This window comes from Ambystoma mexicanum, chromosome 9, assembly GCF_040938575.1.
Source record: "Ambystoma mexicanum isolate Mex_15411 chromosome 9, UKY_AmexF1_1, whole genome shotgun sequence".
In the NCBI taxonomy this organism is placed as follows: Eukaryota; Metazoa; Chordata; class Amphibia; order Caudata; family Ambystomatidae; genus Ambystoma; species Ambystoma mexicanum.
Window position 1 is genome coordinate 1,343,505,321 of NC_090931.1, and position 18,620 is coordinate 1,343,523,940.

An 18,620-nucleotide genomic window follows, 5' to 3' on the forward strand; every position below is an offset into this window, starting at 1 on the left:
ATCAGACTGGCTGTACAGCTAGAACCTTCTTATTCATGTTCACACTGGAGGCTTTTTGTTGGTAGTCACAGAAACGAGGGAGATTACTCCAGAAGTTTCCCAAACTTCTAGTGTTTCTGCATTTTTCACTGAGCCGAGGGAGATAACTCCAGAGGTTTCACAAACTTATAGGCCCTCATTACGACCCTGGCGTTAACCATGGCGCTATTAGCGCCATGGTTAACGCCGGTAATTTACCAGATGCGCCATGGTGACATGGGGAATTACCCCCCATTCGAAGGTTGGCGGGGCGGTAATTCCCCATTTACCATTGGCCCTTCCCCATTCCCATTTTTGCCCTATAGGGCTCAATGGGAATGGGGAAGGCGGTAATTACGGTACCGCAAAATGCGGTACTGTAATCACCTTCAAGGTCCCTTTGCGGGTCCTTACCTTAACGGTTGGTACAGACCAGCCGTTAAGGTCGGGACCCGCAAAGGAACCTCGTAATCAGGCCTTAAGGGATTACCGGTACCGGTACCCTTACCGGTACCGGTAATCCCTTAACGCCAGGGTGGTAATAAGGGCCATGTTTCAGGAGTTTACTTCCCGGACACTCTTCCTTGTCTGTAGCTTTAAATTGACTACTGGCATGAAGAGGATCGCTTTGGAAGCTGCTCTTGATTGGCCCCACTTCCTTACCGGTTCTCCCGTGTTCCCAGTTACCTGTATGTATAGCGGGACATGTCACTGGTTCTTCCAGGGGCAGTGGATCACTGTGCCAGCTTCTGTGACTGCTTTCCTCGCTTTCTCATTTCCCGCGGCCACTCTGCATGCCCCTCTGCAGCTCAACGGTATAAGCACTATTCTTGGATCGGCTGGTCCACCTCCATCAGGTCGCGCCACCGTTCTCCAACTTCAGTCTTCCTGGTAAGCCCTCACTCAGTCGGACTGCAGCAGGCTTCCTTAGTTTACACCTGGAGTCCTCAGCGATACTGGTCAGCTTCCCCAGTGTTCCGGCCTCTTGCACATTTCGAATCTCCTGGGCTCTCAAGGCTTCACACCTGGTACTTCTCTTTTCGGGTAGTCCTTCATCTCTTTTTATAATGTAGTAGACTTCATTCCTCTGTTTCATTTGATCCATCTTCACCCTTCATAATGGCCTCCTCATCTCAGTATTTAGTGGGTGAGCACTTGATATGCTTCCTTGAGTGCTCTTCCTCGTTTCAATAGCTTCAGAAAAGACTTGTAAATGTCCTGGGCTTTTATTGATGTTACTGTGCTCAACCTCTGAGTAAGTATTAGATGGAGAATTTAAAAAAAAATAACGGACTGGCCACCAGGAGGCACAGAGAAAACAATGCTCTCTGTGTGAGCTCCGTTCCCAGAGCCCCGAAAAGTGGATTGAGCCCCCACTTACAGGACCCCCCCAAAAGTGAAAAAGAAACGTCAACCGTAGGAATACCCCCCCTCCAAGCGGGAGAAATGTCAAAGAAAATCGGCAGAGGGGACCCCGGAAAATCGACGCAACATAGAAAGGCCTTGCTAGGCAAGTCACCCTGAAAGTGAAACCGCCTGAATACACGGGCACCGAAGGGCACCCCCCGCCGGAAGAAAATATCCCCAGCAGCCCCTCAAGCACAGCGGTGCACTCCCTCACCCCCGGCGAATGAGGGACCTGCAGCGGAGACTGTGGTGTCCCAACAAGCGGAAGAGGTGGGTGCCCCCAGCTGCGCACCGCTCGCCCCACTCCTAGCAGCTGGCGCGTGCTGCGCTCTCCAGCTCTCCAAGGAGGCCCGCGCTGAGGCGTGGACCTGGGTGAGGCAAACGAAGCACCTCGAGGCCCCACGCCAGAAGAGGATTTGTGACTCAGGCCTGGGTGACGTCCTCTGTGTCACCAGGCACCCCTTGCCCCACCCCGCAGCACCAGCGAATCGAGGCTCACCCTTCCGGAACACGGAGAAGGCATCGCGGCCCCCCGGGGTCAGGCGCACACATTGGGGCCATCCTGCCTTCAAGTCCCAGCGCCTCCACAGACAGCTTGCAAAGCATCTACCGGCGAAACAGACAGTCATGTGAGGCCCCGGACCTGCTGTGACCATAGAGACCAGTACTATCCTCACCAACCTACGCACTGCTCAAGTGAACACGGTGCAGAGTACAAAATAAACACAAACAAACTAACCCTACACAGAGTGAGGACTGGCCCCACAGGACATCTCTCCACCCACCCACCGGCACTGAATCCAGGAGGACAACACTGAGTGAAGGGCATAGTGCCACGGAGAGCGGGTTGTGGAGCAGCTTACCTCCCAAGCAACTACTGAGGTGCACATAGAAAGGCAGAATCGAAAAACCAGCCCGGTAAATCGCGTCCCATACAAGATCTACAATACTAGCCCAGTTCTGAACCAACACCATCCCTGAGATCTCCGGGACCCCATGAGCATAAAAGAGAAATTAGCCCCATTTGCCTACGCCTCCTCGCCTTCTGGGACCAGCGAACTCAACATGGCGAACACAGACACTACGACAAGTGAATCAGCGGCTACTAAAGGGGAAATTGCTGCCTTACTAGGAGAAATAAAGAACTTGGGGGCCAACATTGGATGTAAAATAGACAAGATCACAAATCGCCTAGACAGCATGGAAGAAAGGCTGGAAGGGGTGGAGAATAACCAAGCTTTCCATAGACACCCTAGAGGCACAGCTCGGCCAGAGGATGACGGAACTAGAACGATGGGAAGAAGACTCCAAACTTAAGCTCGATGACTTGGAAAACCGGGAAAGACGGAACAACATATGTATTTTTGGTATCCCGGAACGAGAAGGGGAGACGGTGAGCGACCTGAGAAATACCTTACATGACATCATCAAACTCCTAGTTGCGGATGATGCGATTGATGAACCCAAAACCAAAAGAATACATGGAGCCGGAGCCCCACCGGGCGGACCGAGATCGGTACTCGCCCGATTCCATCGCTTCCAGGATAAGGCCAGGATCCTTGAAAAGGCAAGAAGCAGCGACTTGATCACTCTGGGAGGTGCTCCGATCTCAATATATCAAGACCTATCATCCTATCACTCCGGTGGATGTGCGGCCCCCCTTACAAAGCATCTAAAAGAAAAAAACATAAGATATGGATGGGGCTACCCCTTCTCCCTCTCCTTTGAATACGAAGGCAACAAAATAAAGCTGAGCTCGGAAAAGGAAATCAAAACATACATCTCCGATCTTCTCAGACCGCGCTCGGAAGAAGCTAACCGGGAAGGGCCACGACGAGAGGACAGAGGATGGCACATACAAGGTCCCAGGAGAAGAGGTGTGAAGGGCTCGAGGAAATACCGAAGAGGTAACGCCTCCCCGGAGGCGGACAATTGATCATCCACGAATATTGGTAAGATGACATATATTTCAATGTACAAGATAGAGACCTGATTGGACACAAAATTTCTTTTTTGGTCGACAACAAGGTCAAGACATGAACATGAACATGAGGGGGTAGGACATAGGGGGCTCAATTAAGATTGAGATGTTATATTAAGCAAGGGGACGTGCAGTAACGGTCCCCATAGGTGGTTCGATGCAGGACCAGAGTAACCATCCGGATTCGATCGAACGCCACCAACTCAGGGAGGGCGAGGTGGGGGACGGAAGGGGGGACAGACACTGGGAAAAGGTCGCAGCAACATCTGGGTTAATCCGAAACACTAAAGACATTGTGGGACTTGGTGAGCAAACAATCTCCTGGTCATGGAACATAAACAACTGCCCAACAAAGACCAACAATGGCGTCACCTAATGAGCTGAAGGGGAGGGACTCCCTTACAGTAGGGACACTCAGTATGAAAGGCCTGAACTCGCCAACCAAGAGGTCATTGGTAGCTAGAGAATTCCGAAGATCCAAAATTGACATCCTTCTATTGCAGGAGATAAAGTTTGCAAAGGGTGAAGAACGATGCATTCTTGGGAAGCGAGGAGGGATGGCATTCTGGGGCCCTGAGCCACTCAGGAAAGGAGGTGTGGGAATCCTGCTTAAGAAGGGAATTAACTTTGAGGAGGACAAGACATGGTCTGATGTGGGAGGACGTGCTCTCCTGATAGCGGGGAAAATTGCAAAGGTAAAGGTAACAATTGCTAAGGTATACTTCCCCAACACTGGACAAGCCAGATGTCTTGAGAAAACAATCCCTAAAATAATGTTGGAAGCCTCAGGTCATATTATTCTGGGAGGCGACTTTAACCAGTGGGCAGAAGACTGGAAACCAGGTAACCCCGAAAGGAGAAACCAGAATAAAGGCGACGGCACTGAACTGTTAGATATGATGAACATGTACGAAATGAAGGATGTGTGGAGAATTTTGCACCCCAACGATAGAGGATACACTTTTTATTCTAGACCGCACAACACACTCACCCGTATTGATTACGTATTACTCGCAAGGGATCTCCTTGACACCACAACGTACTTGGAAATCATTCCGATAACATGGTCAGATCATGATATGGTCCTGGCAGACATTAACTGGGTAGACCTACCTGTCATGGGAGGGAAATGGCGGTGTAATGAGAGCCTCTGGAAAGATGCCGTTTTCAAAACAGAAGTGGAGACTGAAATTAATGAATATTTCAAATTGAACGATAATGGGGAGGTATCTAAGCAAACAATCTGGGAAGCTGGGAAAGCCACATGGAGGGGCATATTGATACGTGAAGGGTCCTCTAAGGAGAGGGAGCGAAAGATCATAGAACACAGACTCAGGACCGAAATATGTCAACTGGAAGGGGACATAAGAAAGGAACCTGGGGTAGATCCTGATAAAATGAACACAGTACAACAGAAAAGGGAGGAATTACGACTGTTGGAGCATGAACAAGTAGTGCGTAAATTACGATTCCTTCAACAGAAATTCTACGAAAAAGGGGATAAGGCCGATGCACTATTAGCCGCCAGACTTAGAGAACAAAGGGCAGAGCGCAAGGTAGCAGAAATAACTGAGGAGAACCCCTCCACGACTTACACTCCTCATACCATCCCAGAGTGTTTTGCCAATTTTTTTGAGACCCTATATAACTCAAAAACGATCCCCGGCCAATTAGACACAGACTTCTACCTATCCCCAATCAACATGCCCCAAATAACATACTCAGAATCCGAGCTGCTAGACTCCCCAATAGTCGAACAAGAAGTCCAAGATGCAATAAAAAGGTTAACCTTAGGCAAATCTCCGGGGGAAGATGGCTATACGACCGGCTTTTACAAAACCTTTATTAAGCAGCTAACGCTATTCATGACAGAATTATTTAATGAGATACTCCTAGACTCCTTTAAAAGAGCACTGATAACGGTAATTCCCAAAGAAGGGAGAAACCCTAAACACTGTGGATCATACCGCCCTATCTCCCTTCTCAACCTTGATGCCAAAATCTATACTAGGGTGTTTGCTGCTAGATTAGAAGTATTAATGCCCCAGCTAATACACACTGACCAAGTTGGGTTCATATTGGGAAGGCAACGGGTGGACACTATGCGCAAAACACTCCACCTCGTTCATACATCGCATACCCTACCCGGTGACCCTGCCCTTTTATCAATAGACGCAGAGAAAGCTTTCGACAGAGTGGAGTGGGAATTCCTGAGAGTGGCCTTGCGAAAGGTAGGAATAGGGCCGAGATTTAGAAAGGGAATACAAGCAGTATACAGATCCCCCAAAGCATCAATATTCGTAAATGGAGAATACTCCAGATGGTTTGACTTGAAACGCGGAACCTGACAGGGTTGTCCCCTCTCTGCAATTCTCTTCGCACTCTCCCTAGAACCCCTGGCACAAAAAATGAGAACCCGCCCCATGGTAGAAGGTATGCGACTGGGAGCAACAACTATAAGGTAGTACTCCATGCAGATGACATACTACTATACATAACAAACCCTTCCGTATCCATCCCCCGTGCCCTTCATCTATTACAAGAGTATGGGCCACTCTCTGGGTTCAAAGTGAATAAGACTAAATCGATCCTATTTCCCCTTCAGGGATCCAAAGAAGAAAACAAAACCAGTTTCCTCCCACTAGGCCTCAAGATTGAACATTCCACATTGAAATATTTAGGCATACAGATCACCAAAACCCTGACCAACCTATATGAGGCCAATTTCCCTCCCCTTCTCCAGCGATTTGCTACTGATCTAAACAAGTGGAACAAACTCACAATTTCCTGGTTAGGATGCATTAATGCCGTCAAAATGGTATGCCTCCCCCAGTTCCTGTATCCCTTCCAAATGCTACCTGTTGAGATACCAAAAGGATTCTTCATCGAGGCCAAAAAGATTATGTTACGGTTTCTCTGGCAGGGGAAGAAGGTGAGAATCCCATACAACACACTAACACTTCCCAAAGACAAAGGCGGAGTAGGGCTCCCTGACCTACAAAATTATTATAAAACCACCCAGCTACGCATTCTAATCCCACACCTACGAGACCACTACAATCTTCAATGGATTCAAATGGACAACCATTACTTATCACCAGCTACTATATCAGAGTGGCTATGGACCCCACATAAAAAGCTCCAACGTAGACCCAAAGGCCACCCAATATTAAGCACCATATGGAGTATATGCGAACAGGCAAAGAAATGCGCAAGATTACCACTTGGCCATCCCTTCTCAGCCATCTATGGTCCCGTGGCATAAACAACCATATTCCCAATGTATGAAGGTTCCAATCATGGTATGAGGCGGGCCTGGAAAGGGTGGGGCAATTGCAGAAAAAAGACTCTTTTATCTCACTCCCAGAACTGACTGAGGCCCTAGGAATAGGCCCACTGTCCACCTTCCAATACATACAGCTAAAAGGCGTTCTAACAAAACCTGAATGGAAGGATAAATTGAAACGAGACCTTACCCCATTTGAAAAACTCCTAGACTCTAAATCCGAAATGAAGGGCCTGATATCCACAATGTACAAAGAACTAATAGAAGCAGGAGAAGGATCCACGGACCTTCTGAGAAGTAGATGGGAAAAAGACATAGGGGACGAGATAAGCCCTGATCAGTGGGAAATAATGTGTAAGGTGGCATCCAAAACATCCATATCTAGCCAATACAAACTTCTCGCAATTAAATTACTACATAGTGTCAGGTGTATTGACCCACGTTTGAGTCATTAAGCTGCAACATTTGGTGCTGTGGGCTTAGAAAATCCAAGATGGCCAAAAAGCCCACATGTGCGCCAGAATCCAGGAGAACCGCGCAGTTTGTGCGCACACCAAAATGGTCGCCTAACCTACCTCCCACCAGTGCGAGCGTGATGGCCAGGGGTGCCATGAGTGGAATGTGTGCCAAAGGAAAAACAGCAGTGCCTGTTAGCTTAAAAAGCCCTTTGAAATCACCTTGGTTTCTCTGAATGCAAGCTAAAAATGCCTATGTCAAACATTGCAGGATATTCAAAAATCTCACTGAACACCAGCAGACATTTGGCAGAATGAAGTTTTGTGTGCATACAAAATCTGGAAAGAAAAAGAGCCCAAAACAATGTTCATAACGAAACTGGCTGAGCTGTGGAGGTCAGCAGCTTAAGTTAAACTGAACTGAAAACCACTAAAATCGAAATGTTTAAATTAAATGAGGGACCTACTTTTGAGTGTCACATAGTTTGTAACTGTTGAAATGTCATAGTTTTGAACTTAGAATCAGCACTCTAGCTGCATGTGTAAAAATTGTCAGTTTGATTTGAATGTAGAAAACTGTGAACAAAAAGTGACATTTAGCTGAAACCTGGCTTAATGAAACTGGATTCTGCCTGACAACTACCCCCAACAGGAGTTGAAACTGGATCAACAGCTGTGTTCCCAGGCCTGGCTGCATTCTGCTGCCCCCACAAAAAGGAGGTGACACCTCTCTGATTGAATTACCTGGGGACTGCAGGAAACTGAACAATGGACTCAGGCAAGTGTTATATTGGGGGGGCCGTAAAGTGGCTTCCTCTTGGGAGAAGTGGGAGGAGAAGTGCCTGTGAGAGCCAGCTGAGCTTGGGGCAATTGGATAAACCAGTTCTTCCACCATGTGATGTGGGAAACCACACCCCTTTTTGACCAGGGCATTAGTTAAAAAGATAGATAACTATAGTGCGGACTGGTCAAAATTATATAAGTAATATCATTATTCTTGTGATTTTTCTGTGCACGTTTTAAGAGGCGTTAGGACCCTGTGGTGTATTCTGGGGGGTTGCTAGCGGAAAATAGGGTCTCACTCCAAATGTCTGCATGTTAAAAATCTGATACTTCATCAATTAATGTCCATACTCCTTGCGCACATGTGTGTAATTTTTGGTAAATGTCCGATATTGGTAAACCAGTCAAAAAGCGCAAAATGTTGTCATTTTTAAATGCAAGCCCCCAGGAAGATCAGAGGCGGACAAGCATGGACCATAATGAATATATAATGTGTACATGTAATTTCAACAAATTGTGATTCTAGGAAATATGTATTTGAATCAAATATAGATTTGTGGGCAAATTGACCAGGGGAGGATCCTCTGACCCATAAACAGACCTCATCATGATGACAATCAATGTCCTTCCCCCAATCATGGGAGAGGGGAGAATTGGGCCAATGACAAGTAGAGAGGGGCAGGCTCAGTTATGCCACGCACACACCCACTTCCAAAACACATAAAAAGAGACTGCTGGGACAGGTAGAGAGATTGAATTCCATTTTCTGCGGGATGCTCTGCCGGGAGACTCCAGACTTCACATCCATTAATCTTCAGAGACCAGAAATTTAGTTCAGAACTTAAAGCGAGGGCCTAAACCCACAAACTGAGAACTCTTCTCAGCAGGCCTCAGCATCCTTAAAATCATTTGCAAACTATTCCACAGCCGGGCGAGCTGTCTGAATTCTTTTCCAAGAACCTTTGCCAGTACCCAGAAAGCAGTGTTACATCCAGAATCCACTTGATCCGGACCGGAAAGCAGAGCAGTAACCAGAACCAGAGGCCGCTGTATCCAGAGAGGCTAGACCAGCAGAGCAGAGCTGACCCAGACCGCTGTGAGCAGAACCAGAGATCCGGATCGCTGTGAGCAGAACCGGTGCCTGATTGACCCGCCGAGCAGACAGAACCGCCGCTGGACGTGTTGACCAGATCCGTGACGAGGCCTATTTCAAATTTATATTGTGAGTACCTAGCAGAACTGTGCAGAACTAATCTCTTAGTTAAATTAATCTAATTCAAGCTATTTTAACCTAAGTAGAACTGCCTCCTAGAAATCGTGTCATCTGTCATTTTTAAAGCTGCACAACTGTCACCTGTCAATTCTGCAGCTGCAAAACTGTCACCTGTCATTTTGAGTTTTACTTTAAATCCGAAAATCGTCCTTTATTAAATCGTCCGTATCTCTGGAACCGTTTGGGCTAGGAACGAAATTTAACTTTCATTTTACAGCTGTGATTCTAGGCTTTCCAACGAACCTATACTTCTTCCACAATCACGATTTACGCACTCGCAAAATTTACCGCGATTTGCGATTTTGGCTCAATTTCTCCACTTGTCAAAATAGCAGCTCCATTCTTTCCTTAGTTAAAATCCGTTTGCAACCTGACAATCATTCATAGAACATTGCTAAAGTGAGCCTGAACTAATATCAACTAGATATCACTTACCCTGAACCTCTAGAGGGAATTAAAAGCATTTTAGCACATTTCTCACTTCATTGTCATCACATTCAAAGCATTTTGGGGCCTGTGTTTCAAACCTCTACCTGTTTTCCTCTAAGCTTGCTGGGGGGGGGGAACTGAATTTCGTATTGTATTTGATTGCATTCCTGAGGACCGTGTGCTCCTCCTTCCATTTCTTACATTGCATAAGGGGGGGGGGGGTGAATTGCCAGGGAAAAAGTGATTATATTATCTTTTGCTAAAATCATATCAAGTTTATTTTCTGTACTGCATTTTCATTCATCATTGCATTGACCTTGAAGCCATAAAAGCATTCTCAGCTACTTTATCCTCTCTATATCACTTCTAAGTCATCAAAAAGAGTGTACCACTGTAACATTATCCATTGTTGATCGCTATCATCTTCCCAAGTGTGATATCAATTATTAATTTATTATAAAAGTGTGATATATATCTTGTTAATTTTTCAAATACACTTTTAATTTGCAAAACAAACCTACTTCTTGGCTCAGTGGGGTCAGGGGGATTCTAAGAGGGGGGTGTTATACAAGGGTTGTCATCCAGAGTACTGAACTGGACATAAAAATACATCAATAAGGGTTTTCCTCAGCATCCCAGACTAGGCATTGAACTTAGCTGTAGTGTTGAAGTGAAGCCGCTTAACAACAGGTGGCAGTATGATCCACTTAGGCTCTCTAAAATGTCCCAAACAATGAGTCCAAGATGCTGGAGAAAATGTGGGGAAATAGCCGACTACTGGCACATGTGGTGGAGTTGCCCGCACATAAAGGTTTTCTGGGATGAGGTCCTGGGTTGGATCAAAGAAATAGATGGTATACAAAGAGTTGCCGACCCACACCTGATCCTATTTGGACTGGAGAGGAACGAAGACGATTGGATCAGAATCAAAGGACTGGCCCCCCAACTAATACTGGCGGCTCGTGCCTTACTGGTAATGAAATGGAAATCCACAACTGTCCCCGGAAAAAGCAAGTCGATCAATATAGCTTCCAATATCTATACAATGGAAATGATCACAGCCTCTCTGCACAACAAATCTCCGCAATGTGAGACTCTATGGATGGACTTCAAAAATAAACACCTCGCAACAACCTCAAAGTCTCAATCTGACGAACCCCTAGGGACTTAATGCAAGTCAGAGGAATCAACAGATTACCTAGGAAGACAGCTCAGATCTCTCAACTGAGAAATCATCACATCAGTAGAATTATGACCACTTTTTCCCACACACATGCAATACTCGTAAGATGTCTGCTTGACCAACGGGGGCGGGCGAGGGCAAAGCTTTTGTTAACTGTTACATCCAGAGTATGAAGACACGTTTAACAATGTTTGAAAGTATAGCAATGCTATAAGTTATGCTCTCATAATGTAACCATGAGCTAATATCTATGTACTATATTATGTGAATTCTTTTGTTCAATTCAATAAAATCAAATAAAAAAATAAAAATAAAAATAGTAGTACTTTCATATGATCTAATAATACTTTGGAGGTTTTAAAGTCTCAGGGATGAGAGGGTAGTGGGGTTACTGAACGGAAAGGGAGTCCCTATCCCCAAAAGGGGAGCCTCTTCTTGTGAGGTCCTCCCACTTTTTACCACCCCTAGGGGGGTTATTTGGTCGCAGCCTCACCTCCCTAGCTTCACAGGGAAGGGCACCCCTCTGGGGAGAAGTGACGAGATCCAGTGATTCGTCACACTACATATCAAGAGAGCTTTTAGTAGTATTGTCACAAACACAGAGTGAGAAGTGTGTTTCTGTGTTAACATGAATTTATTCATTTACGTTACCATTTAATATAGCAAAGCGCTAAGCAGCTTGATACCCTGATCATATCATACATACATGCATGTATACATGCTTAGATATGTAGTGTGAGCGTGCAGAATTAAGGCTCAGACACAATGGTGGCATGTTTTGGGGTATAAACTTTTATTATAAGAAAAGGGGTTGGAAAAATGCCTCTCTGTTCCTAAAAGTAAAAGGGGTTTCCCTGCATCTAGGGAATCTAAGGACATTGTCAGAATGTCCAAATTATAAAGGCTGTCAATGTCGTGTCTTAAAAAGCCCACTTCGTTTTTTTTTTGCGTATAATCAAAGAATATGATTTTTACATGAAAGAGTCATACAGTGTTCAGAAGATTTGGTTCTGAGTTTTCGAGGTTGTGAAATTGGATCTTGTAGTCTGAAAATGAAGGCTCAAACCAGAACAAATGCGTGGCAAGTGAAAGTCTTTAACACATTTCCATGCCATTCATTGCCTGGTGGAGGAGAGTCTGTGATGGGACGGGCCCTTCTGCCGTCAGGATTTCCATTGTAGATGGATTCCCGTTGGCGTTGATTTTACTAAAGGCTGCTTCCATTAGTTTAGACGCTGCTACAGCCCAGCATGATTTTTCCCCGGAAATGAGACGGCACCACCATGTGTCTTCTTCTATCAAGATGGAGTCAACCCATAATGGGGCCAAGAAAGCTGTGCGTTCCTGGATTAGAGAGGATCAGTTTAGCAAGAGGTGACAAACAGTCTCAAAGGAATCTGGGGTTTTGCATAGTCTGCAGGTTGTGATAGTGGATAACCTTCTTAACCCGAGGATTTCTCTGGTGTGAAGCAGGTTCAGTCGAGCTCTTAAAAATGTGCCTCAGAGCTTTTTGTCCGGAAATTTTGTGCAGTACGCCAAAGGAGATTTTAACTTATTGTACGTGGGTGGGAGGTGTTTTAAAAACTTAATCGCTGCTGCTTGTACAGAGGTGGTGATCCAGTCTTCAATTTTCCGTTTTTCCGTTACTCTTTGTGGGTTAGTGATGAGGTCATCTGTTGAGCATACGAGTTCTTCCAGTTTTTTTTATTGATGAAGAATCCAGTTCTGCAGGACCTTGCAGTTCGTTGAGGCCAACTCCTGACCGATGATGTTGAAAATAGGCAGGCCATCATGCATGAGGGTCTTCCTGAAGAGGGCAAACAGGAGCCCCAGCTCTCTTCTGACAGCCGCAATAGGAATCGAATTCAGGAGTCCTAGGAGGGTTTTCCAAATATACCCCTCTAGCTTCTGCCAAAGTCCATTACGCATGGTGATTGTGGCGTCCATGCCGTAAATTAGGGCTGGAACCACCTTTCCCTTATAAAAGTTAATGGCCGGGATCAATGAGAATTTTCCAAACTTTCGATCAATCGATTTGGATTGGGATGTCAGGTGTTTAGCTTTGGTCCACAGATGTTGTTACATTTTCGACTCTTGAGGCGACCCGTCGATCATAACTCCCAAGTATTTGAATTGAGGAACCACTTCGATTCTGACTTTGTTCACTGACCAAGAGTTGATGTTTTTCGGAGGCTGGTGGTTTTTGGAGAGGATCATGATTTTTGTTTTAGACTTGTTTATGTGAAGATTGTTGATGGTCATATACTCTGCCAGATTGTCCAGCTGACGTTGTAAACCAATGGGCGTCTGGTCAAATAGGATCATATCGTCAGCATAGAGGAGACGGGACAGCTCAGTGTTTCCTACCTTCGGGGGAAAGCTTCGGACAGTGACCTCAGAGTTTTGGAAGTCCCCCAGAAAAGCAGTGAAAAGTGCGAGGGCTAGCGGGCATCCTTGCTTGAGCCCTCTGTCTGCTTGAATTTCCTCGGAAAGAGAGCCTTGCCTATTCAACCGGACACTGAGTGTGGTGTTGGTGTGAAGTGCTATTATAGGGTTTAGACTAGCGTCCGGGCATCTCCACTGTTTCAGCTTTCCCCATAGTAGTGTTCGATCCACTTTGTCGAACGCCTGCGAAAGGTTGATCAACGCGGCATAGACTGTCGGGGCGCCCTGTTTTATTTTGGCCTTTAAGATGCTGAGTATGAAGATGTTCACCGTGGCGCTTCCGTTCTTCTTAAAGCCCAGTTGGAAGGGGTCGCTGCAGGGGGCCATTTTCGCCCAGCGTTGGAAGTAGACCAAGAGGAGGGATGCAAACAGTTTGCCCATAATGTCCAGTAGCGCTATTGGCCGATAGTTGCCTGGATTTTCCCTGCTTCCTCTCTTGAAGATTGGAATAACTTTAGCTTTAGTCCATGATAATGGGATCTTCCTGCTGGCTCTACAGTGTTCGAACAGAAGGCTGATGAAGGTAGACCATTTGTTGAGATGTTTTTTTAAATCGATGTTGGAGAGGCCGTCGGGGCCTGGCGCTCTTGATGGTTTTAGCTTCTGAATGGCCAGGCTTATGTCGGCTTTTGTCGAAAGGTCAACCCAGGGCGCTTAGGAAGCCTCCGGACAGCGTTTTGTGGCTGATGTCAGGCTGGCAAAAAGGTTGGTGAAAAAGGCCACCCAAGCTTGTTCCGTGACTGAGTTGATCATGTTTGTAGCTGTTGGTCCTTGGGAATTGTTGATCAGGGACCAGAAGTCGGCTGATTTTTTAGACGTGAGTACTCTCAACATCATTTCGGCGTTGTGTTGGTATAAAGCGGCCCTTCGAGATCTGATCCATGATTTGTAGACTTTATGTTCGTTTTTCCACAGATCCCACGCGACCGTGGTGTTGTCCGCTTTGGTGCTGCGTTTTAGTTTTCTTATGAGCCTTTTTTTGTCTGCTATCTGTTTGGCGTAATTATGAGTGTAGGTTCTCGGAATGGACTTTGCAGAGGACGGGTGATTCTTATATTTAATCAGCAGAGGCAGGTAGTTTGGTCTTGATGCTGGGTCGGGGGACAGCTGACCCTCAGTTTCTGCGACGTATTGCTGAGTGATAGATCTGACACTTGCTGCGGTCAGCCGGAGCCGCGATTGTTGGGGGTTAGTCTCAACTGCAGGTATGTAACATTTTGCCGTTCGGGGAGTAGACGACCACGCTAGGGTTAGCACGTTATGGTCACTCGCTGTAGTTTTGACCACAAGGAAGTTGTCGATTTCTGCGCACATAGCGTGGGAGGCAAAGATGTAATCAAGGGTGGCAGCCGACTGACCTCTTTCCCAGGTTGGTATGTGCTGAGGCCCGTCCAAAATCCATGTCGTATTGTGTAGATTTCTGGCTGGCATGAGGTTCATCCAGGCTTGTCCTCTGAGTTCAGCTTGCGTGGACAGGGCGGGGGTTGAGAATTGGTCTTTCGGATGAGCACAATTGGCGTTGAGGTCTCTGCAGATTATGACGAGCCGAGTGTTCCATTCGATAAGGATGGTGTCAATGTTTTCGGCAATAGTTTGGCAGTAAAGAGATGTAGTCGTCCTTTGCGGGTTCCAATATGTGGTGATCAGCGCAAGAGGAGGTGTTGAGCCTGGCTGTGTGCTTGTCTTTGTCTTTTCAACCACGCGGTTCCACTCGATTAAGACCGCTAACACCCCGTAAAATCTTGCCATTGTCTTAATGATTTTTAGGTTCTGACCTGACTGTACAGCGATGAGAAGGCCTGCCGAGGGACGGCCTAGCAGACCTTTGGCAGCTGGGGAGATCACAATATCAAATCCGTCCATTGACAGTTTCTCCTGAAGCCATGTCTCTTGCAGGCAAAACATGTCGAACTGACCCAAGTCCACACTGTTGCTGTCGGCTAGATGGGTGTGTCCTCTAGAATTCCATGAGGCCAACGTCAAAGACTTTTGATAAAAGAGGATGTCGGCTTCATTTGGTGGTTGCTATCTCGCTCGGTTTGAGGTTAGGGCTCCTTTTATCCAGTTCCATGGTCCGCCTACTTCTGACACTATCAACTTAAACCAACTGTGCAGAGATGATCTCTTCCTAAAGTAAAAGGTTCTTTGTAGCGCCAACCAAAAGAAAAGTTCCCAGTCTCTTGGAATATCAAAACTGGTGACAATAAAGGAATATAAAAAATGTATGACTCCAAGGTTAGGCTCGTAATCCTTTCCCCTAGATTCCTGTTTGTGGTGTTCTTTGTAGATCTAGCCAACAGAAAAGTTCCCAGTCTTTCTGGAAATCACAAGTGCAAAAAAAAAAAGAAATGTTCAAAACTGTAGGGCTCCTGGCTTAGGGTTGTGATCCTTTCCCCTAGATTCCTTCTTACAGTGTTTCTCGGTTCCATGTGAAAATCTTGCTCTTTGTAGGTCGCCCAACAAAAAGACTGTTTTTTTTCTGCCCAATTTTGGCCGGCCAACAAAAAGCAAAAACCCACATTGCCTTGCACCCTGGCCCCCCCCTGACCCCCTCCCACACCCTCCTCCGACGGGATTTGTTCAAAAGCGGAGGGTTTCACCCCCCTAAATCCCCTCCCTCAGCACGCCCCACACTCCCCATAAATAAACCAACACTCACACAAACATGCAACACACACACACACAATCACACACACAACACACACGCAACACACACACTTACTCATTCTCTGTTGTGGCCGCTTCCAGGTCCTAGCTGCCTGTCAGCCCCTGCGCACACTCGTGTGTGTAGCAGGGGCTGACAGTTCGATTTAGAAAGACCGCTCTGTGAGGTCACAGAGTGGTCTTTCTAAATTGCTTTTTTAAAATATTTGGTATTTTTAAAAAGGTCTATTGACCTAATACCCATTTCTCTCCTTTTGGGGCGTCCCAGGTCTGTACTTGTTCGTACAAATGTCAATAGGCAGTTCACAAGAATGTACTCTTTTATGCTTCTCCTATTTATCCCACAACTTGGCAAACTCCTTTTGCCAAGCGTGGGATTTGGTTCAGTTTGTATTCTTCACTTGTTTTGGGTGAGGGTCCCAGACTCGCAGTATTCCGAATGGCTTGGTTTGCTGCCCTGCTAAACAATTGTCCTCTCATGGACTGTCCCTCTTTTGGGTGCGGGTCCCAGACTTGCAATATTCACTGGTGCTTGGTTCACTCTCCTGTCAAGCAATAGTCCCAGCATGGGCTGTCTCTATTTGGGTGCGGGTACCAGACTCGCAATATTCACTGTTGCTTGGTTCACTCTCCTGGCAAGCAATAGCCCAGCATGGACTTTCTCTCTTTAGGTGCAGGTCCCAGACTTGCAAAATTCAGACAGGCTTTGTTTCAGTTTCTCATATAAATGCGTGTCCCAGACTTACACTTGGTTCTCAGGGTTCCAGACCCTCTTGATCCGGCTTCCGTTCCCCACACCCTTGCTCCTCTGGACCTCCTGCACCACCCCGGTAACCTGCATACCTACCAGTGTTTCCTGAGCAGCTGCTGCTTCTCTGGAGGCTCTGGTCACCTTTGGGGCTTCATCGCGGTAGGCGGCGGCTTTCCTGACTTCTGCTTATTCTCAGTGGTGTGTCCCATCTCCTGGGTGCTTTGCCAGGACTCTGGATGGCCAGAGTTTCCACACAGCCGTAAAGTGAATAGTCCTTGCTTCTGGGACCTTGCTCGTGTTCTCCTCCTTCCATTTCGACTTCCCACCTGCTATCTCTCATCCTTTTCACCCCTGCACGGCTTGCTGGTTTCCTCCTTGGATGATCGTTCTCGCATTGGCTCTCAGCTGTGGAGTGTTTAAACTCCTGTGTTGCAAAATGACTGTTTGACATTTTCTGAGAAGCTAGAATGCTCACTCTGCTTCTCCAGCGTGATCCTCAGACTGCTGATCATCTTCTTTCTCTCAGTTGTTGAGAATCTAGAGTGTTCATTCTGTTTCACCATAGTGATCATTGGACTCCTGGTCATCTTCTTCTCAGTAAATGACATTCAGATGTAATATACTTTTCATTCTTTAATGTTTTAATCTCCTGAAGTAGATTATGTTTCCCAATACTTGTAGTAGAGCCGCATGCCGTATACTTTGTCTTCTCTGCTGTTTCAATCATGCTAAGTATATTAGGTTGGTTAACTTGACAATAGCAGCCACTGGCTCTTTCAACAAAATACAGCGTTCTCTGAACATGGTCGTCCATAATCCCTTACAGGGGTTCCTCCCCCATGTGATCCTCTCTCGGTGCACCACCCCAGGGGGATTTTTGTTCTGTGGACTCATTGCTCTGGACCCATGGGAAAGGTCTCCCCCTAGGGGAGAAGGGGCGACATCCCCTGTGGGGACAATGACTCCTGTTCTTTCAAGAAACTCCCTAGACCATCTATCACAGTCGCATATATGGGACTGTCTGATATACGGAACAATGTGGCATTTTTACATTTGGCTGAAGGATATGCTACAAGAAACCCATATGAAAAAGGAATGGGGGATGTCTCTTTAAGGAGAGTTGTGCATTCAACTGCAATGATTCGGAGGAGAGTATTGTACTCAGGGGAAGCCTGCTGACCACACGCCTGTTGGAGGTGGAGCTGAGAGTGGTCACGGAGCTTGCAACTTTCACAGGAACGGAGAACGCCAGTGTGGGGCCACGAAACCCGGCATATGTTGTATATCATTGTGAAGTGGAAGAGAGGAACCATGTACCCGGTGGTGGCGTGACCACATCTGCAGCATGGTGAGTAGGACATCCGAACAACAATGCCAAGATCACTGTTGCTGGAAGCATGAGAAGCTTCCTATTGCCAGGGCCCATGTACGGCAGTAACCCAACGAGAAGCCGAGAATGGGACGCCTGCAAGAGTATTGAGACTTCAGAAAGGCATTCAATAGAAGAAAGATATTGCTGAAGCACTCTGTTTGAGACCCTTCAACAGTACTAAAATAAACACAATAGCAGTAGAGGCCATGGCATTTATGCAGAAAGATAACAAAGGATTGTACACAGTAGCTTTTGATTCCATGGTCTGGCGAGATACTGAACAGCAAAACTGTGAGAGAGAGAGAAATGTTTGCATGCACGTGGGCAGTGAACAACTCCAGAACATAGCTATTGGGAAAAAGAGTTAAGCTGTGGCCAGATCACAAGGCTCTGGTGAATCTCTTGGGGCACAGAAATACAGGGAATCAAGGTTAGCCTCCAAAATGCAATAGCACAACTATGACATTGGCATATACCAGGCTATCAAAACAGATAAGCTGATTATTTTTCCTGATTTCCCATAGAAGACATAGTGTAGTGCGATCGCGAGAGCCCCGCTCTCGCGAGACCTCG